The sequence below is a fragment of the Tursiops truncatus genome, chromosome 18, assembly GCF_011762595.2.
Source record: "Tursiops truncatus isolate mTurTru1 chromosome 18, mTurTru1.mat.Y, whole genome shotgun sequence".
NCBI classification, from domain to species: Eukaryota; Metazoa; Chordata; class Mammalia; order Artiodactyla; family Delphinidae; genus Tursiops; species Tursiops truncatus.
The window spans coordinates 76,854,197-76,879,288 of NC_047051.1; the positions used below are offsets into that span (position 1 = coordinate 76,854,197).

At 46.6% G+C, this 25,092-nt stretch overlaps 1 long non-coding RNA gene across 1 annotated transcript; it reads left to right on the top strand.

Annotated features, from left to right (window-relative positions):
- Positions 1–5,649: 5,649 nt before the first annotated feature.
- On the top strand, positions 5,650–11,761 carry LOC141277009 (uncharacterized). Its single transcript, XR_012327532.1, has 3 exons — positions 5,650–5,774; positions 10,664–10,819; positions 11,488–11,761. It is a non-coding gene; the product is annotated as an uncharacterized lncRNA (long non-coding RNA).
- The last annotated feature ends 13,331 nt before the right edge of the window (positions 11,762–25,092 follow it).

The following is a 25,092-nucleotide window of genomic DNA, read 5'->3' on the forward strand; positions in this document are numbered from 1 at the left end:
CCCATTCTGAGGGTTGTCTTTTCATCTTGTTTATGGTTTCCTTTGCTATGCAAAAGCTTTGAAGTTTCATTAGGTCCCATTTGTTTATTTTTGTTTTTATTTCCATTACTCTAGGAGGTGGGTCAAAAAGGATCTTGCTGTGATTTACGTCAAAGAGTGTTCTTCCTATGTTTTCCTCTAAGAGTTTGATAAGGTCTGGCCTTACATTTAGGTCTTTAATCCATTTTGAGTTTATTTTTGTGTATGGTGTTAGGAAGTGTTCTAATTTAATTCTTTTACATGTAGCTGTCCAGTTTTCCCAGCACCACTTATTGAAGAGGCTGTCTTTTCTCCATTTCTTGCCTCCTTTATCAAAGATAAGGTGACCATATGTGCGTGGGTTTATCTCTGGGCTTTCTATCCTGTTCCATCGATCTATATTTCCGGTTTTGTGCCAGTACCATACTGTCTTGATTACTGTAGCTTTGTAGTATAGTCTGAAGTCAGGGAGCCTGATTCCTTCAGCTCTGTTTTTCTTTCTCAATATTGCTTTGGCTATTCAGGGTCTTTTGTGTCTCCATACAAATTGTGAAAGTTTTTGTTCTAGTTCTGTGAAAAATGCCATTGGTAGTTTGATAGGGATTGCTTTGGGTAGTATAGTCATTTTCACAATTTGATTCTTCCAATCCAAGAACATGGTGTATCTCTCCATCTATGTGTATCATCTTTAATTTCTTTCATCAGTGTCTTATAGTTTTCTGCATACAGGTCTTTTACCTCCTTAGGTAGGTTTATTCCTATGTATTTTATTCTTTTTGTTGCAATGGTAAATGGGAGTGTTTCCTTAATTTCTCTTTCAGACTTTTCATCATTAGTGTATACAAATACAAGAGATTTCTGTGCATTAATCTTGTATCCTGCTACTTTACCAAATTCATTGATTAGCTCTAGTAGTTTTCTGGTAGCATCATTAGGATTCTCTATGTATAGTATCATGTCATCTGCAAACAGTGACAGCTTTACTTTTTCTTTTCTGTTTTGGATTCCTTTTATTTCTTTTTCTTCTCTGATTGCTGGGGCTAAAACTCCCAAAGCTATGTTGAATAATAGTGGTGAGAGTGGACATCCTTGTCTTGTTCCTGATTTTAGAGGAAATGGTTTCAGTTTTTCACTGTTGAGAATGATGTTGGCTGTGGGTTTGTCATATATGACCTTTATTAAGGTTCCTCTGTGCCTACTTTCTGGAGAGTTTTTATCATAAATAGGTGTTGAATTTTGTCAAAAGCTTTTTCTGCATCTATTGAGATTATCATCTGGATTTAATCCTTCAGTTTGTTAATATGGTGTATCACATTGATTGATTTGCCTATATTGAAGAATCCTTGCATTCCTGAGATAAACCCCACTTGATCATGGCGTATGATCGTCTAAATGTGCTGTCGGATTCTGTTTGCTAGTATCTTGTTGAGGATTTTGCATCTATGTTCATCAGTGATATTGGCCTGTAGTTTTCTTTCTCTGTGACATCTTTGTCTGGTTTTGGTATCAGGGTGATGGTGGCTTCGTAGAATGAGTTTGGGAGTGTTCCTCCCTCTGCTATATTTTGGAAGAGTTTGAGAAGGATAGGTGTTAGCTCTTCTTTAAATGTTTGATAGAATTCACCTGTGAAGCCTTCTTGTCCTGGGCTTTTGTTTGTTGGAAGATTTTTCATCACAGTTTCAATTTCAGGGCTTGTGATTTGTCGGTTTATATTTTCTGTTTCTTCCTGGTTCAGTCTCAGAAGGTTGTGCTTTCCTAAGAATTTGTCCATTTCTTCCAGGTTGTCCATTTTATTGGCATATAGTTGCTTGTAGTAATCTCTCATGATTCTTTGTACTTCTGCAGTGTCAGTTGTTACTTCTCCTTTTTGATTTCTAATTGTGTTGATTTGAGTCTTCTCCCTTTTTTTCTTGATGAGTCTGGCTAGTGGTTTATCAATTTTGTTTATCTTCTGAAAGAAACAGCTTTTAGTTTTATTGATCTTTGCTATTGTTTCCTTCATTTCTTTTTCATTTATTTCTGATCTGCTGTTTATGATTTCTTTCCTTCTGCTAACTTTGGGAGTTTTTTGTTCTTCTTTCTCTAATTACTTTAGGTGTAAGGTTAGGTTGTTTGAGATTTTTCTTGAAACTCTTAAAACTCTTAAAACCCTCTTAAAACTGCTTTTGCTGCATTCCATACGTTTTGGGTCTTCGTGTTTTCATTGTCACTTGTTTCTAGGTATTTTTTGATTTCCTCTTTGATGTCTTCAGTGGTTTCTTGGTTATTTAGTAGTGTATTGTTTAGCCTCCATGTGTTTGTATTTCTCACAGTTTTTTTCCTGTAATTGATATCTAGTGTCATAGCATTGTGGTCAGAAAAGATAATTGAAATGATTTCAATTTTCTTAAATTTACTAAGGGTTGATTTGTGACCCAAGATATGATCTATCCTGGTGAATGTTCCATGAGCACTTGAGAAGAAAGTGTATTCTGTTGTTTTTGGATAGAATGTCCTATAAATATCAAGTCCATTTTGTTTAATGTGTCATTTAAAGCTTGTGTTTCCTTATTTATTTTCATTTTGGACGATCTGTCCATTGGTGAAAGTGGGGTGTTAAAGTCCCCTACTATTCTTGTGTTACTGTCGATTTCCACTTTTATGGCTGTTAGTATTTGCCTTATGTATTGAGGTGCTCCTATGTTGGGTGCATAAATATTTACAATTGTTATATCTTCTTCTTGGATTGATCCCTTGATCATTATGTAGTGTCCTTCTTTGTCTCTTATAATAGTCTTTATTTTAAACTCCATTTTGTCTGATATGAGAATTGCTACTCCAGCTTTCTTTTGATTTCCATTTGCATGGAATATCTTTTTCCATCCCCTCACTTTCAGTCTGTATGTGTCCCTAGGTCTGAAGTGGGTCTCTTGTAGACAGCATATATATGGGTCTTGTTTTTGTATCCATTCAGCCAGTCTATGTCTTTTGGTTGGAGGATTTAATCCATTTACATTTAAGGTAATTATTGATATGTTCCTATTACCATTTTCTTAATTGTTTTGGGTTTGTTATTGTAGGTCTTTTCCTTCTCTTGTGTTTCCTGCCTAGAGAAGTTCCTTTAGCATTTGTTGTAAAGCTGGTTTAGTGGTGCTGAATTCTCTTAACTTTTGCTTGTCTGTAAAGGTTTTAATTTCTCTGTCAAATCTGAATGAGATCCTTGCTGGGTCGAGTAATCTTGGTTGTAGGTTTTTCCCTTTCATCACTTTAAATATGTCCTGCCACTCCTTTCTGGCTTGCAGAGTTTCTGCTGAAAGATCAGCTGTTAACGTTATGGGGATTCCCTTGTATGTTATTTGTTGCTTTTCCCTTGCTGCTTTGAATATTTTTTCTTTGTATCTAATTATTGATACTTTGATTAGTATTTGTCTTGGCATGTTTCTTCTTGGATTTACCCTGTATGGGACTCTCTACGCTTCTTGGACCTGATTATTTCCTTTCCCACAATAAGGAAGTTTTCAACTATAATCTCTTCAAATACTTTCTCAGACCCTTTCTTTTTCTCTTCTTCTTCTTCTGGAACCCGTATAATTCGAATGTTGGTGCATTTAATGTTGTCCCGAAGATCTCTGAGACTCTCTTCAATTCTTTTCATTCTTTTTTCTTTATTCTGCTCTGCAGTAGTTATTTCCACTATTTTATCTTCCAGGTCATTTATCTGTTCTTCTGCCTCAGTTATTCTGCTATTGATTTCTTTTAGAGAATTTATATTTATATTTCATTTATTGTGTTGTTCATCAGTTTGTTTGCTCTTTAGTTCTTATAGGTCCTTGTTAAACATTTCTTGTATTTTCTCCAGTCTGTTTCCAAGATTTTGGATCATCTTTACTATCATTATTCTGAATTTTTTTCAGGTAGACTGCCTATTTCCTCTTCATTTGTTTGCTCTGGTGGGTTTTTACCTTACTCCTTCATCTGCTGCGTATTCCTCTGTCGTCTCATTTTGCTTAACTTACTGTGTTTGGAGTCTCCTTTTCATAGGCTGCAGGTTCGTAGTTCCTGTTGTTTTTGGTGTCTGCCCCCAGTGGGTGAGGTTGGTTCAGTGGCTTGTGTAGGCTTCCTGGTGGAGGGGACTGGTGCCTATGTTCTGATGGGTGGGGCTGGATCTTGTTTTTCTTGTGGGCAGGACTGCATCCAGTGGTGTGTTTTGGGGTGTCTGTGAACCTAGTATGATTTTAGGCAGCCTCTCTGCGAATGGGTGGGGTTGTGTTCCTGTCTTACTAGTTGTTTGGCATGGGGCATCCAGCACTGGAGCTTGCTGGACATTGGGTGAAGCTGGGTCTTAGTTTTGAGATGGCGATCTCTGGGAGAGCTCTCGCCAATTGATATTACATGGGGCCAGGAGGTCTCTGGTGGTCCAATGTCCTGAACTCGGCTCTCCCAACTCAGATGCTCAGGCCTGACACCAGGCTGGAGCACCTAGACCCTGTCCACCACATGGCTCGGAAGAAAAGGGAGAGAAAAAGAAAGAAAAAATTAATTAAAAATAAATAAATAAATGAAATAAAATAAAATAATTAAAATAAAAAAGTAATTTAAAAAAAGAAGAGCATAACCAAACCAATAAACAAATCCACCAATGATAACAAATGCTAAAAACTATACTAAGATAAACATAAAATCAGAAACAAGTCAGTCGCAGACAGCAAACCCCAAGTCTACAGTTGCTCCAAAAGTCCATTGCCTCAATTTTGGGATGATTCGGTGTCTTTTCAGGTCTTCCCCAGATGCAGGTGCATCAAGTTGATTGTGGGGATTTAATCCGCTGCTCCTGAGGCTGCTGGGAGAGGTTTCCCTTTCTCTTCTTTGTTTGCACAGCTCCTGGGGTTCAGCTTTGGATTTGGCCCCGCCTCTGCATGTAGGTCACCCTCTGGCATCTGTTCATCACCCAGACAGGACGGGTTAAAGGAGCCGCTGATTCGGGGGCTCTGGCTCACTCAGGCCGGGGGGAGGGAGGGGTACGGATGCGGGGCGGGCCTGCGGAGGCAGAGGCCAGCGTGACGTTGCACCAGCCTGAGGCGCGCCGTGCGTTCTCCTGGGAAAGTTGTCCCTGGATCCCGGGACCCTGGCAGTGGCGGGCCGCACAGGCTCCCCGGAAGTGGGGTGTGGATAGTGACCTGTGCTCGCACACAGGCTTCTTGGTGGCGGCAGCAGCAGCCTTAGCGTCTCATGCCCGTGTCTGGGGTCCGTGCTTTTAGCCGCGGGTCGCGCCCGTCTCTGGAGCTCCTTTAAGCAGCGCTCTCAATCCCCTCTCCTCACGCACCAGGAAACAAAGAGGTAAGAAAAAGTCTCTTGCCTCTTCGGCAGGTCCAGAGTTTTCCCCGGACTCCCTCCCGGCCAGCCGTGGCGCACTAAACCCCTGCAGGCTGTGTTCATGCCGCCAACCCCAGTCCTCTCCCTGCGCTCCAACCGAAGCCCGAGCCTCAGCTCCCAGCCCCGCCTGCCCCGGTGGGTGAGCAGACAAGCCTCTCGGGCGGTGAGTGCCGGTCGGCACCGATCCTCTGTGCGGGAATCTCTCCGCTTTGCCCTCTGCACCCCTGTGGCTGTGCTCCCCTCCGCGGCTCCGAAGCTCTCCCCTCCGCCACCCGCAGTCTCCGCCCGCGAAGGGGCTTCTAGTGTGTGGAAACCTCTCCTCCTTCACGGCTCCCTCCCACTGGTGCAGGTCCCGTCCTTATCCTTTTGTCTCTGTTTATTCTTTTTTCTTTTTCCCTACCCAGGTACGTGGGGGGGTTTCTTGCCTTTTGGGAGGTCTGAGGTCTTCTGCCAGCGTTCAGTAGGTGTTCTGTAGGAGTTGTTCCACGTGTAGATGTATTTCTGGTGTATCTGTGGGGAGGAAGGTGATCTCCACGTCTTACTCCTTCACCATCTTGAAGGTCCCTCCTACAATGTTGTTGTAATGGTCATTTATGGACACCAAATCCTGCTGTTGGCTTGTAAGTGCTCCCAGTTTGGGGATCGGCGTTTTATCCACCACAGGGGGCAGCCCTGAGCAGGTTATCGAAACCCCTGGGCTGGAGGAATGGAGGTCGTCTCTGTGGCTGAGGCTCTGCACAGGGACCTGGGGTGGGGGACAGTCAGGAGGGGACAGTCTTGGAGGGATGACAAAGGGCCCTGCCTTTTAGCTCAGCGCCATCACTAGCAGGGTGCTGGGCGGGTCCGGTTCTGTAGGATGGGAGTGAGAAGCCCTGGCCAACTAGCCTCAGACACGCCCTCAGCATCAGAGCAGATGGAGACCCAGGCTCCTGCCATCACCGTGACGTCACCACTGACCACTGGGCTGTTGTGATGGTCATGGTGCTGTTTATGATGTGTCCTGTGCCCCCCACAGGAGGGGAGAGTGAGGAATCCCTCTGTTCTGAGTCCCACAAGAGGGTTGTCAGGAGGGCTGCCATGGTCAGCAGTGACGGGTCAGGGCAGGACGATACTAAGGGAAGGATGGTCTGCTGGGTCTGGGGCTGACGGTGCAGGGACCACTCCTCACATCTGTGCCCACGTGTGGGATGGGAGCCCAGCCCAGGCCCCACTGGTCCTTCAGAAGCGGAAGTTCTCAGGTGACAAAGAGGGGAGCCCCACTGCAGGCCTGCATGCCAGGACCGCACACCTGCTGGGGCAGCTGATGAGGGCCAGGGGGGGGCGCCACAGCTCCAAACATGGACAGGAGAAAATCAGGTCGGGGGAAGACAGGGACGTTCCTTTAACCTGCCCTGGCTGATGGGCCCTCTGCGGTGAGGGCAGAGGTGGAATTAGAGCTTGCAGGGCCCTGCTCATGTGTGCGCACATCTGACTGCCTGTGGTCCACTCGGACGCCGCCAGATGCAAGGGATGGGTGAGGACGCTTCCACCGCCTCCCTGTGTGGCCTCAGGTCCAGAGTCCTGCTGTGTGACCCCCGTGTGTGGGTGCAGACACACAGCCTCACGTGTCCTCACGTGTGTCAGGCGCTAGACTTCCCAAGTCTCTTCCACCCAGTCGCCTTGTTTGAAGCACACAAGACCTCAGGGAGGTGGTCATTGTGGGGAGGATGTGACCTGAGGAGGTGAGAACTACTGTCCCCATTTTACAGATGGGAAAAACGAGGTGCAAAGTGGCAGAGGTAAACTCAGGGCAAATCCACGGCCAAGGGAACATTCTAGAGGAGAAGCGCGGGAGCCCTGAGCTGTCTCAGCCCCCATCGCGGTGCTGCCGGCTCCCTTTTCTGCGCAGGAGACTTGAACGTGTGCACACTGCTGCTTCCCTTCTGGGGATTGAGGCTGAGCTTTACTTTATCCAGAGGAGTTTCTTTCCCTTTAATCTGTCTTGGAGCCGGCTGACATTCATCATGAATATTAATTAACAAATAGTCTGTTAAAGGATAAAATTACAGATGCTGGGCATCCGTTTACAGAAGCTCCCTCCGCGTCTGTGCTTATAAAGCACGGTGGTTGCAGAACCAGCCATCTGTGAATCGTCCCTGTTTGCTCTTCTAAGTTATTATGTTGCTTAAAAGAGCACGAGACATTTCAAAATTCCTCTCTTGAGAATCCGTCTTCAGGGTCCAGCTACCATGCTGCGAGGGGCTGTGGCCCGCGGGGCTGGCCTTCTGCTGGTGATGGGCCCTCGGGCACATCCTTACCCCGGAGCCTCGATCTAGCACGTGGCACAGGTGGCAGGGCCTCCAGCTGGTGAGGTTGGAGGGAGGTGGCCTGTGCCAAGCGCCCGAAGCTACCAGGATTATCCTGAGTGCTGAGAAACGTCACCACCACGATGGCGGGGACGGCTTGGGCATTTCAGCAGTGCGGCCGCAGGGTAACCCACTGGACAGGATGCTGGTCAGCGTCCCAAGAAGACAAACTATTTTCCTCCAGGATGAACGAGGTTACTGCCCCTTTATTTTCCTACTTCCTCTCTGCACAGATGGAGTTAACGTACGCACAGGGTTACTCCCGGGCATGTGACGGGGGTGGGTGTGAACCCAGCACGGGCAGGTGTGGCTGGATCCAGGGCTTCACGCCTCCACAGCACGCCTTCTCAGGACTCACAGAAAATCTGCCGCTGATATGGGGTGGAGAGTAAGGGTTGCATCAATATCTCCTTATTATTCGTTTTTAAATCACATGGTGAAAAACTCAACGTTAGCAAGGTTTTCCATGCGCTCCACAGTGGTGTGTAGGTCGGAAGCGAGAATCTGAGCGAGCCTGAGGGTTGACCACGATTCTCCGAGGCCCTCCCCCCAGGGTAATCGTCACAGGTTCAGGGAAACCAGACCTGGATTGTTGTAAAACTCGACACAATGAACCTGACAGGCCGCCAGATTTGTTTTCAGCCAGTTTAGGGTTACCATAATCTCATTATTATGCTTGAAAGACGACAAGTAATGGAATCTCAGGTAGCGCCCGGGCTCTGCCTGGCCCTGTCTTCTGCTCGAGGCCGATCTCCCTTGATTACCTGGTCCAGCGAGGCTCAGTTTTCCACCCCTTCTCCTGCAGAAACAGTCATCCGATCAGCCTGTGAGCTTCTCACTGCCGTCAACGGTTTTAATGGGTCAAGCATTAAATTAACCCTTTAGCCCCGTTCCTGCGAGAATACCACACTTATTAAAAAGCGATTTCCTTTTCAATCATTGTCAAAGGGGCAACGTAGAAGCCTGTGAGCCTGCTGCCTGGCCCTCCCCCTCCGTGTCCAGCCCTTGTTAGGTTTGCTGTGCGTCCTTTTCACCAGCACAAAGGCAGGCATCGGAGCGGGCTTCTTAGCAGAGCCCTTCTGCTTTGGTCGCTTCATTGTCTGGAAGGAACGGCACCAAACACCTGTGGGTGTTTCACATTCTGTCCAAAGACAGTAGAGTTAAGTTTGACAAAGGCTGGATGGATTACTAATTGCACTTTATGGAAAAACACATCTATGAGAAAGGGACTCATCAGGGGAAAAGATTTCCTGAGATGCGTGGTTTTTGTGTTTTTGCTTGCAGCCCTGTCTCACTCCATCCGGCCCAAAAAGGTCCGACCTGAAAACCAGATCGACAGACAAGGGCTTGGGGAGAAGGACCACAACTTTCTTCACGATCTAGGGTGGCCAGCACCCCTGGAAACAAACCTACCCACAAAGTTTGGGCTACCAAACTAGACACCCACAAACATTTAGCATTTAGATTTTTTGCTTCTGTATAATTTGGAGGAGTTCTGGTGTGTATGTGTCTGCATGTCCTAGTGCTGTCAACTTCCTGGGAAAGTGGGAAATCCTCATCGGTGACACCAAGTATCTGAGCGACTTCTCTCATCGCTGCCACATGCGAAACCGGACTGTGTCCACCAGCACCCCCAGGAGGTGCCCGCAGGGGCACGGCCTGGCTGTGACGGGTGCAGCCGGCGCCCGCTCCCCAGAGAGCACAGAGGGCACCAGCCAGCCTCAGGGAGGCTGCACACGATCTTGCACTTGATTCAAGGTCGCTTTCACTTTATCCCAAAGCTGAAAGGGGGTTGTGCAAAGCAGTAAGTGATGGGAGGATGCTGGCAGGCAGACACGGCTCTGTGTTGCCCCATGGCTTCCAGACGTTTGCACCACATCTGGGGCCCTTAGCAGCCGAGAAGGGATGAGATGTCCTCTAACCCAGCAGAGCCCAGAACGGGAGGCTCACGACCTCTCTTACCCGCAGGCGGGATGCCTTGTACTGCCTGCCTCATGAGCTCAGATACCTGCTGTTCAGGGAGTCCTGCCTCCCAGGCCTAGGCAAGGTGGAGGCTTTCAGATCCTTGCTTCACACGGGGTAGGGTCCCCCCTCTGCACCTACACCAAAGGCCTGGAGCTCTTCAAGGAGCCCAGGGGGCAACCTGGGGGCAGCTCTGACTGTGGCCCAGCCCGGGGGACAGTGGTGTGTTTTTACAGTGAAAGAATTATTTTGATAATCTCTAGATCTGCTTCAAAAAAACCCACAACAAACCACCTATGCCAGCTACAAGCCAACTCGAGCAGATGGAAACAAAGCAATTCTGTTTGTGAATAGTCTAATACTGGTGCTGCGGACTGAATTGTATCCCTCGCCCCAAATTCACACGTTGAAGCCCTAACTCCTAACGTGATGGTATTTGGAGATGTGGTTTTTGGGCACTAATTAGGTTTGGATGAGCTCATGAGGATGAGGCCTTCATGATGGGATTAAGAAACTCTCTGTCTCTCTGTCTCTCCCATGTGAGGACAGATTCATCAATGAACAAGGAAGCGGGCCCTCACAAGGGCCCAAATCAACCAGAACCTTGATCTTGGATTTCCCAGCCTCTGGAACTTTAAGACATAAATTCCTGCTGTTTAAGCCCCCCAGGCTACGGTGTCTTGTCACGGCAGCCCAAGACCACCAACACAGCTGGCAACAAAGAGCTGGACCAAGAGGAATCAACTTGATGTTTTTATATGGAAGGTGCAGCCATGTTTACACATGGACATGGAAGGAGGAAAGAAAGGTGTTCTGTTTTAGGACAACTTAACAGTTTTGTGTACAGATCATTTTCAAAATGAGAAGACAGAGGGTATCTGAGTTGCTATTGTAGCATGTTTTCAGCAGTGGAATATTAATATGAAGCATGAAAGTGGGTGAGTTTACGCTGAAATGAGGTTATTAATAAGAACAATACTCCACAGCTGCCTGGCATTTTTATCCGAGAAGAGGTTTACAGAACCAAACCTGCAGGGAACAAATATTCGCGACTACCACCTGCACTTTAAAGAGAGGAAGAAATCATCAGCTCCGGAGACAGTAAAGGAGAAGCTGCAGCTTCTGCAAGGTCGAGCATCAAGGTAATGGAAGAGCCAGAAATAGCACTCAAGTGTCTGCCCCCCTGGCGCCGGCACCGCCCTGCCCATCCTGTCCTCGGAGAGAGGCCTCAAGGGCACTTAGCGATCAGAAGTTAAGTCCTCCAGCTCCAGCATTTTGCTCTAAGTGTTCCTGCTTCTACAATTCCTGGAGCAATTTCCAAATGTTGTTTTCCTTTTGGGCAATGGTCACATCCATATTCGGAAGAGCGGGGTGGGGGGGGGTGGAGAGGAACTCGTGCCGTGGCATCAGTTCACCTCGACGGCATCCCTGGTGTGGGCGGTGCGGCAATCCCGCTTCCAGAGGACGCCAGCCAGGCGCAGAGCAGGTGAAGTAATCTCCCCAATGTTTCATGCTCAGGAGTATCTTTTCAGTCAAGGTGACTAGGAAACAAAAAAATGTTAAAACAAGTGAAACAAATTCCACCATGAGACTTGAGTGGTGAGTCCAGTTACGCTACAAACAGTGAAATCTTGAATTTCTTGGGTTCGATTGTGTCTCCTAGAAAGATGTCTGGGAGCCTGAAACCACAGTAGCTCAGGACGAAACCTTGTTTGCATACAGGGTCATTGCAGAGCCAATTAGCTAAGATGAGGTCATAATGGAGTAGGGTGGGCCCTTAATCCGATATGATACGATATTTCCTTATAAGGAAAGAAGAGAGACACACCCAGGGGGAAATTGAAGCCGGGCAGTTACAAGCTAAGGAAAGCCAGCAAACACCAGACACGGGAAGAGGCAGGAAGGACCCTCCCCTGGAGCCTTTGGAGGGAGCACAGCCCTGCTGACACCTTGCTCCTGGACTTCTGGCCTTGAGAACTGTGAGAGAATGAATTCCTGTGTTTTAAGCCACCCGGCTGTGTAATTTGTTACAGCAGCTGGAGGAAATGACCTCATTGGGTCTCAGTTATTTGGCTGATAAAATTCCGAGGTGAATCCTAGGACACCCTCACATAGATGAGCTACATGATGTTCAAAAGAAGGCCGTAGTCCTGCAATTTGACTTGGTATATATTACATGGAATATGGTTTGTCAGTGTGAGAGATAAGAGTAAAAACACAGAAAGTGGTCTTTTCACCCGATCTCAGATTTGTGCTGATGGGAGAGCAGACTAGAAGGGTGGCAAGCCTGTTGGTCCAGGAGCCAGCACACCACCAGCAGCTGCCGCTCTGAGGGATGCAGAGTAGGTTTTGTGTACCTTGGAACCAGAACCAATCCAAGCTAACGTCGCAAATCTGGAAGGACTCTCTTGCCCCATTTTTGACCCTCCTTCCCCTCATACTCCCAAAGTCCTCTACACACATCACATCGGGGCTGGAAGGAACAAGGGTACCAAGCTTGATGCAAAAGTAGGATCTGCTGCACTCAGCCACGCTGGGTGTATGATCCCACGGCATTTCCCAACACTGAACTTCATTTTAGACATCTTATTATTTTCTGATTATGAAAGCCATACAAACTCACCAAAAATATTCAAGCATTTCACCATAATAGAATGCAGAATTCAGAAGTTCATCAATACCTTCTCCCACTGTGATTAAGAGTTGAGTGAAACGCTCTAGGTAAATCGAACATCGTTACAGTTGTGTGTTAAGTGATAAAGTCAGGAAGAAAGAAAAATGGAACCCAAAGGATGGCAGGATTTGGAGAAATTATGATGTTAAATTTCTTCACTTTCATGTACCTTACCTTCAGTGTTTAGACTCCAGAAGGACGGAATCCTGGGGATGTTTCACTCAAAGGCACACTCCTAGATTCAACATTTACCCTGAGTTTCTGTCTCTTTGATGAGCTAAGAAACAAGAAGGAAAAATACAGACCACTTAACCTTCTCCCTTGATCCTAGACCAACCCTCTGTGCAGGCACACATCTCCCCTCCTCAGCACCCCATCCTGCTCCTTGGGCCCGCAGTGCATCAGAAGTTCCAACTGCCCAGGCTCCAAAAGCTGCTTCCGAAGCCAACTGTCCAGAAGGACCTTGCAAACCTTCATGTCGCAGGCCCTCTCTGCGTTGGGATTCCTCCTTCCAAACTCTTTCCACGGAGACTGTCGATGGTTGGTGATGGACTGGTTGCTGTACTGAGTTAAACTCAGTGACACATTGATTGACTCCACCAACATTTATTAAGGATGTAATACGTGCAGATTCAGTGTGCTAGGAGCTCAGACAGAGACAGACAGAACTCCTGCCTTCTCGAACCCTAGAGATCAAGCGGAGAAGAGAGATGTGAGCAGAAGCCTGGAGACTGGGACAGAGGACCAACAGGGGCTACCAGGGGCTGAATGTGTGACCCCTGAATCCATATGTTGAAGCCTTAACCCCCAATGTGATGGTGTTAGGGGTGAGGCCTTTGGGAGGAGACTGGGCTTAGATTAGATCATGAGGATGGGGCCCCGTGATGCAGTTAGGGCCCTTAGAAGAAGAGGAAAAGACAAGACCCCACACACACACCCTCACACTCTAGCACCAGGAAAGACCCTGTGAGGACGCAGCAAAAGGATAGGTGTCTACAAGCCAGGAGGAGAGGCCTCACCAAGAACCAAATGTGCCAGTTCTTGGGATTTGGCAATATCTGGAGATGAGGGAATCTTCTGGGCACCTTTCCTATCACATATACTCACTCAAGGATCACTGCCAAAAGAGGGATCTAGGACCTCCTGTAGAACCCAAATCTTTATTTTTGATTGAGAAAGGGGTAAGGGAGAAAGAGCTGATGGTAAATGCACTTTCAATTGCTTGACAGGGCACAGAATTCAATACCTTACACATTTTCATTTTTAGTCCTATGCCATTCATGTTTTAACCAACAGAATGCAAAAGCACTGTCTGTTTGAGAGTCAGAAACCTTGGGAAGAGTTTGGATACTTGAGAGACACTGTCAATCCATTTCTTTGATCTGGGCTATGGCCACGATCTGTTTCCAAGTATCATGGCTGGAGCCCAGTGGCTGCTACTGTCTTGGAAAATAAAATACAGCAGTTGTCTGAGGTGTCTCCACTCTGAACGAGGGCTCTCCGTGTCCAGACGTTCACAGAACCCCCTGGCTTCTAAGTTCTCACGCAGATGTAGGTTCTTTCAAGTGCTTTCAACCCACTGAATACATGATTTAGTACTTTGGAAAGCTCAGGAGTTGAGGTTTTGGAAATCTCAACTGTGCCGTTAGAAAACTCTTATCCCTTCACAGAGAAAACACCCAGACATCGTCTTTCAACCTCTGGGGATCACTGGGTTCTGGGAAAGACTGTGAAAACGATTCTAAAACCTTGCTCCTAGGAGCAGCTGCTCTGTGCACAAATATTAGAACTGTGTTGATCAAAGAAATGTCAGCAATTACTTTGGGTAGAGAAGCGGATGCTTCTTTTGTCCGTAATATTTTAATACTTTTCCACTTTCAAATACTGGTTTTAATTTTGTGACAGATGCTTCTTTATAAAAAAATTCAGTGTACAAAAATTCAGACTTTCAGTGTCTGAAGGCATGCAAGACAGAGGGAGAACCCATCCTAAACCTGACTAAATAAAAAACCGAATTAATTTGCTCCTCTAAGCTGAAAACTTCTGGAGTAGAGCTGGCTTCAGGTCTGAGGGTCGCGGCAGTCAGCAGCACCAGGAGCTGCCCTGACTTCTCCCACGTTACTCTTCTTGTGCTAACGCGATGGAGTCAGTGGTTCTGTCCCCAGCATCGTCGTGGGGCTCAGTTCCAATGGCAAACAAGCTTCTCTCTTCCAGAATCCACAGTCGGAAGTCTCACTGCATCTCTTTGGCTGTGCTTGAGCAAGTTGCCCTCCGTGAGAGCGTGAGGATGCGCTGCTCTCTCTGGTGGGGCCTGGAGAGTTCGGAATGGATCCTGGGCTGTATCCTCCAGCCCTGGAGTTGGGAATGGGATCCCAGGCTGTATCCTCCATCCTGGAGTTGGGAATGGGATCCCGGGCTGGGAGCACATGGAGTAAGAATGGATGATTTTGCAGAGCTTTCGCTACCAAAGGTATAGTTACCAGAGGAGGTCTACAGATGCCCCAGAACAAAGAGACGTATCCACTACTCTTTCCAAACAGATAAATTATGGGGTTACTGTTACTATTGCAGAGGAGGCTTCACTGAACAAAAGGAGACTTTACAGAAGGGTTCACTGAAGGTTTCCTTTAGGCAGTTGTCTCCAAATGCAGCTCATTGCGTGTTTAGTGATCACTGATGCTTGAGTAGAAAGGCTGAAAGAAGGAACACTCAAAGCTAAAATGTAAGAGCCACTGTCAATTGGGAATCAATCAAGAAAGAAAGAAAGAAAATAAACTTGAAATTGTAGGTTAGTGAACTGAAAAATGGGATTTGATTTACATAAAACTTCTCACAAATGTGTCTATGCAGGAAGCAAGGCAATATATATTGAGGAAAAATGAACTTAGTAAGGAATATGTTCATGATGGCCCTAGTTCTCCTAAGGAAGCAAAATCGTTCTGTGAGCTTTAGGTGCCCTGAAAACAGGTGGTGAAAGGGTTTCCTACATAGCACCACCCAGTCTTTGACTAGTCAACCACCTAGACAGGTGCTGCCTACCTGTCTGAGATACCTATTACCATTAGGGGTTTCTTGGGGCGCCTGAGAACCCAGAGATAGCTCTGGAGACTGGTTCTTATGTTGACTGTTATGATCTACATTAAGAGTGCAGGTGGGGTTTGAAGTTCAGGACGTTCTAATTACTGATTGGCCACTGAATGTATATGAAGGCCCCCATTACCATTTACAAGTCATCTAGGTCGATGCTCATTTGTTTGGGGATGTTTTAGCCCCATTATAATAGAAACTGCTATTGTGCTATTTACTAGTTTATTTATTTTTGTCATTGTTTATATTTAGTCACTACATTGTTTGGCACATCCAGCTCATGCTAACAAATCGTGACTTTTATTATTACATAATGCCTGCTTTCATCTGATTTAGAGCCACTGGTCCTAAATTCTTCATTGTCTGATACTAATATCACCACATCTTTCTTTCTGTTTGCATCTGCTAACATCTGTTTGCTTGCTCCTTTATTTTCAACGTTACCACCTTGTTAGAAGGGTTTCTTTGAAACAACACATACCTGTTTTGTTTTTTTTTTAAACACAGTCTGACAACCTCTGGTTTTAATAGAGCAATTTACCTCGTTCACATTTAGTGTAATAACGAATGTGCTTATTTTATTCCTCTGTCATATTTTATGATCCTTGTTTGTTACACTTTACTCTGTCTTCTTTTTCCTTTTCCTCATTTTGGATGGTTTGATTTTGTTAACGTTCACTCCCATTTTTTCTTTTGTTAATTTGGTGTTTCTGAGCTTTTCCATTGAGCCGGTAACTATCCACCCATTCCTCACACTCAGAATTCATACACATTTTCCAACTGTTGGATGAAAACCAGAAACCAAAATACTCTATTCCCTCATTTCTCCCTTCGCACAAAGCAAATACGATTAAAAACAAAAAAATTGGAATCTTCTACTCTGTTCCCTTCCTGTAACTCCTAGTTTTTGTTGAGACAGTTTAGCATTTTCAGTGCAAAAATATTATTAGATTTTCCTTTGAAGCCTACCTTTTCTCTCCTAAAACAATATAATCCACCCTTTATTACAAATGTTCAAACTTTATTAATATTAATTTGGAATTAACGCTACAGGATACAAAGTTCATTGCTACCCAGTACTTCTCTTATTTACCTTCTCCTTTCTTGAAGTTGGCAGCCAGTAGAAGGCTGACACTCAAGTGTGTTTGTTTTGAAAGTTCACTCTGCTTTTCACTTGAATCTTTGTAAAGCACTCACTGCCACCGTCCACTTGTCATCCTCACGACTTGGTGGATATGGGACAGTAGGTATCATCATCCCCATTTACTGGAGAGAAAACTGAAGCACAATCGCACCTTGATGCCATGTACCCTCACCCCACCCTCCAAAAGCTTTGCTAAAAGGAGTTCCTCAATTTGTCCAAAGTAGTCTCTGAGGCCGTCCACGTATTAAGGTTAAATACCAGGATCTCAACAAAACACACTTTAAGTGAAAGAGACTCTGCTGTCCCAGTAGGAATACTAGGATAATTGATCTGCAGTAATTGAGTTTAGCAAAGCTTATATAAAAGAGGCAACATAAACAGAACATTGATCTTCTTCAAAATCATTTATTTCCTTGCATCACAGTTTTTAGTGTCTCTTCAGGAGGAAGAATTGTTTTGTCTGAACTGTGTTTCTTTGTGCTAGTAGGTACCAGAGAGTGGATGGGGTGGGCGGGGCAGGGTGGAGTGGGCAGGATGGGGTAGGGTAGGGTGGGTTGGGGGGGGATGAAGAGGTCTCTGGGGGCTCCCTTCCCTCAGTCTCTCATTTGCCCCAGAAGGCAGTGATGTGCTGTGATTTCCTTTATCCGTTCACTTACTCATTCATCTATTCACTCAATAGACATCTCTGAACGGGGCTAGGGGTTGGAATGCAGGGACACACGAGCCCATCCTTGCTACGGAGAAGCTCACAGCCTGATAGGGAAGCAGGCAAGAAAACTGAAGTCCCCGAACCCTGCGGGCTGCACTGTTTCTGAAGGTCACGGAAGGTGGGCTGCCCCGCGCCCCTGACATCAGCGGAGGCCTGAACCCAGCCTCTCCTCTGCTCTGGAGCCCCCCAAGGCTGTGCCAGCTGGCGGGGGGTCACTGGCTGCCTTTGTCTAGGCTGGCTTTGCACACCATCCTTAAAGAAAGGTTCTGGAACAACTATGCAAATTTGGGTCAGGGAGTCACGCAGGAGAAGTTGTCAGGCCCAGTCCACACCGTCCCCCCGGGAGGTGCGGGCAGCCGCCCTGCCCTGTGCTCAGCGCCCAGATCACGTCCTTACCTCTCGGGTCTCAGGTGAAAGCTGAGCGGCTGGAAGATGCTCCAGCCAAAAGCCTGTCACCTTCTGCCCCCGCTCCCACACCTTTGCCTGGCCGGTCAGCCGCCCTGGGACTCCTGGGGCGCTCTCCCCCTCCACACACACATTAAAAAGCCAAAACACCAAATTATCCCTTTTCCTCATCTCTGCCTCTTGCTGCTGCCGCTTCCTCATATTCGAGGGGTCACATGTTGAGAATCCTCTTCTTAGGTCGATGCCATCACGCGATCGTAAAACAACCCCCCAGAGTGAAGAGCCTCTGCATCCTCATGGACGCCCACCTGTCGATTCACTGTCAGTCTTGCCAAAATGAACATCATTCTGGAACTTTCCAGAGCAACACTTAGGGCTCCGTTCCGAGTGCTCAGTGAACACCCCCGGCGTTCTCGTGTCCCTGCCCGGAGCCGTGTCTGTGTTCAGTGACAGGAGGAGAGAGCTTTCTCTTCCTTCCCAAGAACAGTGTCTGAAACCTAAGTTTTCCTCGGACCAGGCAGAAGAAGAAACAACCCATCTCATTGATTTAGTACTTTTAAAAGAAAAATCCATCAGGCTTCTCCTCAACTTTCTGAGCCTCCAGGCAGGCTGGTTACAATTTGCCCACACCCTCTAGGACTGTTCCTTATTAGTTTCTAGTTTAAAACTTTCACTTCTTGGGTTCCCAGAGATCAGGTGAACCAAGTGACCAGTTCCAGACTCAGTCCTGGCCACTTCCTGGGAGATGGGGAAGGTACACCAGGTGTTCTGAAAAGCCAACGTGGTTTCTGCCCATCGTAACTCTTCCTTCTTAAGTCCCTGCACGAAACAGTCTAGTCGGTTTTGAAACATCCAATCTGAGGTGGTTTGGCTTCATGAGACACGTGAGCACGGTCATCTTGCGCCTTCACGGCTGGAAACGCTATCGTTCACCGTGAGGCCATCACCGCCTCACCTTCCAAAGCTGCTAGAATATTTATTCCTGCAGCGGAAATGGTAAGAGGCCCATGACTTTTCACCTTTAGAAAACGAGTTTCCATGGTAACAAAAATACGATGGACCATTCGCAGTTCAAAACAAACCAAAGCAAAACAAGCCTGAAGTCCAGGCCCTGCCAGAAAGTCCATATTTTGCCAGAAGGATCTACCCCACAACCGAACCACCATTTACAGAAACTCGGCAACCCGAGTCCTGAACAGTGGTGGTCCCGGGAGCTGAGCGCCTGCAGCTCTGCTCCGCTGAAACACTTGAAATTAACATTTCAGTTCCATGCCTTCGCCTTCCACCGTATGGCAGGTGACTTTCAAGTAACGCGAAAAGGAGGGAATAATTGGCTGATGGGAGATGGAGAAAACAATCGAGGTGTCTGCAGACCCTGCAGACCCCGCTCTCCCCAAAGCCCAGGTCTGTTAAGGAAAGATGCTGAATCTGAAGCTCCCGTCCTTGGGGTCGCTTTTCTTTGTGCTCCTTAATTAGGCCGTTCGGGCCAAATGAAGCACACGTTGTACAGACTCCTGTTTCTCACCGAAGAGGGGGAAAGTGATCTATTTGCAGGAGTTATATATTTTTTTCAGGCACTTTATGGAGACACCCCAGCCCCCCTTGGCTGCTGACTGTAAAATAAGAAAACTATTACCCAGCTGGGGTAACAATAGGCTCCCACAGTGCTTTTCTGCTCAGCCCGCAGCTGCAGGGAAAGTGGAAACTCAGCAGCGGGGTAACATTCTTTCCTTACAGCCTGTTTCTATGGGCAAGGAGCCCTCCCACTGATCCAGTGTATTTTCTATGCAAAACTGCAGAAGAAGTGACATTTTAAAAGTTTTGACCTTTGTGTTTTTTTTGCATGAACCGAGGCATACATTTTTTAAACCTTCTGACAGGGTGTCTGTTAGAAACGGCAATAGCCGTTACTGTAATAATAAAATGTTTCAAAATTTGAGAGTTTTATATTGAATATAATGCACAGATAACCTTTGTCTGGAGAATGATAGTGATGTGGGTCTTCGAACCACTTCTTCATTGTTCCAGGAAAACAGATTATGACAGGTTTCAGGCATATTTAGGAAACAATATCGCTGGACGCGATGTTTTCATTTGCTAATTTAAGACTTTTGTGATTTTTTTCCCCAAAAAAGGATTTGGAAGAGTTTTGCATTTATACTATAGGGTGCTTCCACTTAATACTAACAGTCATGTTATTTGTTCAGAAAAAAACGCTCTTTGCATAACAAAAATATTCTTTAAAAAATTTAGTTTTACACATCAATATATTTAGGATTTGGGGGGAGAAAAGTTAAGATCTTATTTGAATCTAAAACTTCTCCATTCAAAAAAAAAAAGAGGAAAACAAAATAACGAAGGGACTAATGCCAAGGAGAACGTTCTTTAAAAGACCTTCCAATTAGCAAGGGACATGAATGGAGGAGACAAAAAGCTCAAATACAAAAATATAAAGAAAGAAAATTGGAGCAAATGAGATGTTGAATTACTTGCAACAAAAGATGGGTGAGTGGGAGATGGATTCTTAAGTGAAAGGGTTCTGTGGCTTTCAAGTGCCAGACCAGACCTCCAGAGACCAGGTGCGGGATCCGTCGGACCAGGGTTGTGCCGCGTTCCTTGCAGTCCCTAATTTGTCCTCCGATCAACTGTAGCTTTTATTTTGAAGGCTGGGAGATTTTCGGGGTTAAATGGGAGTTTGGAAAACAGTGTGCTGGCCCCTCCTTGGCTGCTTGGAAGCTGACAAGCTCAACACGACTGGATACTCCAGGGAGGGGCCCACGTTCTGAGCACAGATGAGGCTCCAGGAAACTGGCGCTGAGTTTGAATCCTCTTTCTCTACTTCTGGCTCTGGCTGACCACTTAACTCTTTAGTCTCTCCTCAGAAATGGAGGCAATAACAATCAAACATCAGACAGCTGATCCCTTGCTAATTGGTGAGTCGCTATGAATTGCTAATTTAATTCGATGATGAACTTTTAGATGGGATTGCTTTCTCTAACTCACAAAGTTGTTAAAATCCTGCGGATAACTAGAGTGTGCTTCAATTTAAAAAATTCAGGTCGTAACTATGGCAGTCAAACCATTTGTTAACTCGAACTCACTCAATTAAATAAAAAAGCAGTCAAGCTGGGTCCAAATGTTGCGTGATATATGAGAAAAACCTTTTTATGATAGAAAGGGAAGCATGTTAGAATTATGCTGACATGTTCCTAACCCATGGTACTATTTAGAAGTTCAGATCGTGGAATCTTAGAGCTAGAAATACTAAGTTCATCTAGTCCAAATCCTGTTTTTCACAGATACAGAAACCAAGGCTCAGAGAGCTTAAGTGACTTACCCGAAGTCACAGAGACATGAGCAGAGGTAGAACTGGGAGCCCATCTCCTCTGTCCCCTTCCCCAGCCCACTGGGAGGTCTCCTCCCCCTCCCCTCCCCTCCCCTCCCCCCCTCCCCTCCCCTCCCCCTCCCCCTCCCCTCCCCTCCCCTCCCCCTGCCCTCCCCTCCCCTCCCCCTCCCCCTCCCCCTCCCCTTCCCTCCGTTCCCTCTCCCTCCTCCTCCCTCCTCCTCCCCCCTCCTCCCCCTCCTCCTCCCCTCTCCCTCCCTCTTCCTTCCCCTCCCCTCCCTCCCCTTCCCCTCCCCCACCCCCTCCCTCCTCCTCCCCTCTCGCCCTCCTTCTCATCCTCCTTCCTCTCCTTTCCCACCCCCCTTTTCCCCCCTCCCCTCCCTCCCCTCCCCCCCCTTCACCCCCACTTATTATTATTTCAATAAAACTTAAATCGCAGCTACAGATTTCAGGCTGAGCTGGCCTAGTGACTCTCTCCTTACACCCAGTACCTGAGCCCTTGCCATCCTGGCCCATTGGTCTTGGCGACATCTCTTGGCGTGCACCTTTCCTTCCAAGAGTGCATCTGCAGAATAATACCCGTTAGAAAATACCTCTCTGAAAGGCAGGTTCAGGATGCTGTGAAGGCTGTAGAGATAGGTTCAGAGGGTGCTGCTCGCCAGCTTTTAACAACCGGCCGGAGCCGCACAGCTGGGGTTGCCAGTACGGGGACGGTTGCGCAGGTAGATCTCGGGAGCCGAACCCTCACTGCTTCTGATTGTCATAAAGACAAATTTGAAACATATCATTTCTTGAATTGCACAGTCTCTCCTGTTAACACGAGGATGAAAAAGGACGCAAATGATGGTGATGAGCCCAGTTAGTCTCTCCATCAAGTGCTCAGGGGACCCCTGGCTGCCCTGACTCGGGGACGAAGGTCATCTGCGGATGGAGCTTTGGGCTGAGAGGTCTGACCTTCCCCCGCAGGGGCCGTGGGGTGGGTGAGGGACTCAGCACAGGCCCAAGTTCTGGCTGGTCCAGAAGGGAAGGAAGGAACCCAGCAGATGGAAATATGCACACCACAGGCAAGGACATTTCAAACCAGACCAGGACACAAACCCTTCAGAGTCAGGATGCTACCTGGGACCATTTCTCTGCTCACCAGCAGGGGTTGATGGGTTCGCTGGGTAAAGGAAGTTTTAGCTGATGACTCTTAGGGGGTCTTCAGGAGTCTCTATGGGAATTTTCATGGGGTGGGGCGTGGCCTTTATACCACACAGGGAGATGCAAGTGTAACAAAACTTACGTTATCCCCGGAAGGAAGGAAGAAACCTGCCCTTCGGAAATTTAAGAATAGGCAAAGAGGATGTGATTTGTCCTCACGAAGGAAAATAGATGGTAAGTATTTTCTTAAGGAATTATTCCAAAAATTGTACGTGACTTGCGAATGATTGTGAGTCCTAAGCACACACTGGAAAATAAGCTCTGTCTTGGGATCATGCATTTACCTTTTAAAGCGAATGTCATTTTATTAAACTCCTGCTTTTTAAAAATTTGTTCTGGGCTGCCTTTTCAGAGCCTGTTGGTAAGTGCAGACAGGCAGGCTAGCACCAGACTGGACATCATTTTTAACCAAAGCGAAACAAGAGCCCTCGTCTTCAAATTGTGGAAAGGCATCTTTAGAAAGCAGGGAGACACAGGGAGCAAAGGCACGTCCCACATCTGGGTCCCCGGCACCGGACTCACTGAAAGTGGCCTCGGGAGTGTCTCTGGTCCTGAGGTATGGGGGTCCGCCTCCTGCAATGCTCAGATCTCTGAACGTGAGGCAGGGGTTCCAACATCAAAACACAAGCAAAGAAAACCCAGACTGGGCAGAGGGAGTACGTGCCCTTTCTCTTTGCATCCCTGGAAAAACCTCTTCCGGATTTTAGGAAGTGTTATGAGGGAGAACGATGAAGAACTGGCATTGACTAGACATGTACACTGCATTAACATCCTGAGTTTTCTTTTCTGTGTTTTTTTTTTAACTAAGCCCCAGTTTTATTATCTGTAAAATGGGCATAATAATAGTCTTGTCATCCCAGATAGGGATAATGCCTGTGTAACACATAGAATAGTATAATTTTTATTATGAAAAATGTCCACACTAGAAAAAATGGACTAAAATAGCTCCTTAGGACAAGAAAAGGACTCCCTATGGAGAGAATAAAAACAGGCGTACATTTCTGCAGCGGAATGGCTTCTGGAAGGAGGAAGCACTGTCCACAGTTCCCCGCACTGTCCATCTGGCCAAAGCATCGTATTTGTAGAACATGCTTAGGGACAGGCGTTCTCGGGACCTTCCCAGGGAAAAGCCAACACTGCAGGTTTCAGGGCCAACGAATGAATGGTATCAAAAGTCGAGGGTCTTTTACGCTTAATACAAAACGTGTTCGCAATTCCCCTGCACCTCCTCTGCTGGCTGCTAACACCTTTGCGGGACACAAAGGGCCAGGCATGCATGTTAGGGAGGCTGGTTACAGAAATTAGTCCTACGCACTAAACTGGGGGAAACTTTAATGCAAACCGGAGCCAACGATTTGGCTTGTGGGCTGATCGTTATTCAAGTACAGAGTGAAAAACTGCAAATGTATAAACTGCGCTTTAATCAGATTTCGTGTGTCACTAGCTCCTGGGGCAGAAAAAGGTCTCCAAGGGTTATGAGCACAGACGAGAACGTGGGCTCTGACGTCTGCTGACAGTGCAACCGCCACTGCGGGGCGAGACGTCTCCTCCCCAGGTGGGTCTCTCAGCCTCCGTCTCTGTCTCTCTCTCCTTCGCTCTTTCCCGAAGTTGGGCTACTGGTTGAAACTACGTAGGTTTTTCTTCCTCCAGATAGACTCACATTCGCTAAAGCCTCTGCTCTGGTGGGTGGCACGTCCTACCTTGGGAACAATGAATGTCAGCAGTTGACATCATCGAGGGCCCCTGGGCGTGATCCCCCCTCTCTGCCCCCCGCCCTGTGCAGCTGGTACTGTTGGCAGCCCCCCTTTATAAACGGGGAGCCTGAGGCTTGGAGAACAAGGCTGTCTCCTAAATAGAGTTTCTGGAGGAGAACCTGAGCCTCAGCATCTGCAGAGAGTCCCTTTCAACTATCTGGGGTCCAGGCCAGCATCACCCTGCTTTCAACAACTGGATTTGCAATATCACCGTTAGAACTGCACACGGAATTAAGATATTTTAAAAATCCACCTAAGGACGAGTGTCCGCTTTGAAACCTCCACTGATCAAAACCACACAAGTGCGTCCTCCTCCATAGCTAGTCCCTGAAAAGTTCATTCAAAGTTCATCGAGGCAGGAGAGAAATCTCTTTTAGTTGCCAGGTGAAGTGGGAACTGCTCGTATAATTATTTGAAATTAGTCTTCTATGCAAGAGCATTTACTGAGGATCAAATCTCGGGGTTCTCTCTGCTGTTAACGTATGTCATTTTCTTCCTTTATGTTCTCCCACGTAAACAAGAATATTAAAAAGACTACACCAGAATCCATTCCAAAATGCCTCAGTATTTTCACACATGAGAGAGCCTGACCTCCATCAGTAAACAGCAGAAGGTCAGGGGTCCATCTGTTCATTCACAGAACCCCTTGTACTATCCTGAATTTACTCACGCTAATAATCAATTAATTAATTCAACAAATGTTTATGGAGTGTCTGACAGAAGATCCTAGAGATTTTGCTAGGTCCTCAGAGTATGGCAGTTCATAAAACACTTTCTATCTGATTCATCTTCATTGCCTGTTTCTATATTTCTCCTTAAGCTCTGATGGTCCAATTAGGAATTCAGTCTTGTCTTTCCTCCCCTCCAGCTCGTAGAAAGGTTTATATAAATTAAAAGTAGTTTAATTCTATTACCCCAGATGCACAAGGTATTAATTTAAAAGTGGGGTGCTAACGTGGATGGTGTTCACTCAGTCCATTTATTCAGCTGACTACATTTAAATGTGTTTGGTTCTCTAACGTCACAACGTTTGTCAGGTCCGGACCCAGAAAGCCCGTCCCGGGGCCCCTGCTCCCTGCTCTATGGTTCTTGTTTT